The following is a 2,474-nucleotide window of genomic DNA, read 5'->3' on the forward strand; positions in this document are numbered from 1 at the left end:
CCTCGGGGGTGGGGCCGGCACAGCAGGGTTGGGGATCAAATCCCCAGCCCCTGCGTCTGCTTGCAGGAGCTTTAATCCGCTGAGCTATTTGGCCAGCCCTTTGCATTAGTCCTCTGTGTTGAGACTTTGGCCTGTGTAGCTAGGACCACCAGACCTCGGGCACTGCCCAAGCTCACATGAGTTTCTAGTCAAACAGCTTGAGAAGCAGATAAATGCAAGGAAACTTTGTTTAGTCGGTTACATTAACACACTGATAAAACTGGCCCTTCCCATGGATGCAGTTTCAAGACAAGATAAAGAATCTGGCAGCCCCTTATATTAGAAATGCCTCGTGCATATTACAATGTGTTTTCGTGCCCTCCTTGCAATTAATCCTTACATATTTATTTCCACATATTAAAGTCAGACACCAAGGCCCGCAATCGCAAAGAACTGAAAGACAAAGCGTGGCAAGCGGAGACCTAAAACCAAATCTTTAAATTCTGAAATTTTGAACACCGTGTTTAAAAGGTAAAATTATGGGAAAGATGGAATCTATGGTTGTCTGAGGCAAGGAAACATACCTCATTCAGTCTGGGCTGTCTCTGTGTACTCTTCCAAGACAGCAAGAAGAGGAGCCCTGTGTCTCCTACCCGCTCCCAGCACGGTCCTTCTGCCACCCCCGAGCGGCCCGTGTGCAGAGCTGGCGCTAGGCTGTCTTTCTCAGCCAGTTGGACGGGGACTTGGTCCAAGAGTTTCAGAAGTGAGACAAATAAATGCCACAAAACATTTGGCCCCTACGGGTTTTGCTCGTGTTGAGAAATCACCGTCCCTTGTTTTCTGTCCATCATTCACACCTGATAGCCCGAAGTGTCCTCTCCGATGGCCCTAGCCCCGCCGTGTGAGCAGCTGCGGGACTGTTGGCCAATATTTTGGTTCACAGTGTCACCTCTATCAGACCATAGAGTCCGAGAAGCACAGGAGAGACAAGGCTGGGAAGTATCGACCCCAGAAAGGATCGATATCTTCAGAGAATTATTGCAGCCAGAAGCAGCCAGAAGCTCAGCTGAGCCAACCAAGGTGCCCTGGGTAGAATTCCTAAGGTCTGGTTCCAAACAGAAAAAAATGACCTGGAGGAATAATGATGCCCGAGAGAGGAAAAGTTAAGAAAAGCAAAAGCTGAAGACAAGGTGTGTTACAGCAGTAATTTACCTGGGCGAGGGAACTCTGGAAAGGTTAAACAGGGAACTAACTGGCGCAGAGGAACTGCAGCATTCTTTCAACATGGGAAAAAAAAATCAGAGTGACATTTTGTTTTCTAAGTTTAGATTTTAATGTCACTGGAACCCTAATTCTCTCAGCTGAGCTTTTCCGTTCCCGGCTTGTTGCTGCATCTCCACCCCCAGGGACAAGAAGGCACTGAACCCACGGGAGAGAGGCCAGCCTGTCCTCACGCGCAGTAAGCAGACAGCTAATCAATCCGCTCGCTCCGCGCCCGGGGCGTTCGCAGCACCCTGTCGCTGTGCCAAGCTGCGCGCTCCAGCCCCGGGTCCGCGGCACGTGGCCGACCCCACAGCTCTCCCCACTTGTATCAGAAGAATCCTGAAGTCAGAAACATTGAAAGAATATCTTCCATCAGGATTTAGCGTCACGGTGTGAACAAGAATACCTTCGGAGCTGGGTGCCTCAACCTTGAACAGAAATATGGATTAGTGAGCTCTCCGGCTCGGCTCTCCTTCCCCTTGGTGCCTCCACACACGCCAACATGGAAACCTGTTTTGTTTATTGACTTTGTAAACATCGAGAAAAATATTGCCTCCCCTGTTCAGTATGTTTTAGTAAAGTGAAAAAGTTTAAAGTCGAAGATACAGTTGATTATTAATAAATATGTTTTCTGACATCAGTCTTATCCTCCATAAAATGCAGGGCAGACAGGGCCGTTAGGGAGAGAACACCAGGCACACTGCCTGGCACATGGTAGACGCCGCCGAGGCGCGGTTCCCTTCCTCCCTTTGATTGGTTACTTCCTGTTGCTGGGCTGGAATCCCTCCATGTCCATCCTGTTATTCCTACTCTAGGTGGAAAGAGCCCACGCATAGCTTCAGAGATTAAAAGCATTCAAGGTATCTCTTAGACTAGTAAAGGATTAGGGCTGGCAATATAGCTCAGCGGACTAAGCGCTTAGTTAGGTAAGCTCAGGGGCCAGGGTTCAATCCCTGGCAGTGCGTGCCTCTCCAGCCCTGCCCCCAGGATCCCTGAGGCGGCGATGGAGTCCGGACATGGTGGCACACACCTGCACTCCCAGCACTAGGGAGGCAGAAATAAGAAGGATCACCATAAATCCGGGTTGCAAAACTTAAACCAAAACAAACAAACACACACAAAACAAAAATACTAGTAAATAATGTAACTCAGCACAAAACCCCAGCCCCAAATTGGGGCAGTTCAAATGACACCATTTTCGCCTCTCTTCACATGTTCACATGTTTTGGCTC

General features: G+C 49.1%; 1 protein-coding gene and 1 long non-coding RNA gene across 2 annotated transcripts in view; one reads left to right on the plus strand and one right to left on the minus strand.

Annotated features, from left to right (window-relative positions):
- Positions 1-2,474, plus strand: part of Trhr (thyrotropin releasing hormone receptor) — a 43,819-nt gene that overhangs the window by 24,432 nt on the left and 16,913 nt on the right. The gene's annotated exons all lie outside the window — the stretch shown is intronic.
- The window catches only part of LOC111812250, a 2,200-nt gene continuing 1,059 nt past the window's right edge, over positions 1,334-2,474 (minus strand). The window contains exon 3 of the long non-coding RNA XR_002817806.1: positions 1,334-1,670. This is a non-coding gene — a long non-coding RNA (uncharacterized LOC111812250). The remainder of the gene's footprint in view (positions 1,671-2,474) is intronic.

Source organism: Octodon degus, unplaced genomic scaffold (assembly GCF_000260255.1).
Source record: "Octodon degus isolate 3935 unplaced genomic scaffold, OctDeg1.0 scaffold00118, whole genome shotgun sequence".
Lineage (NCBI taxonomy): Eukaryota > Metazoa > Chordata > Mammalia > Rodentia > Octodontidae > Octodon > Octodon degus.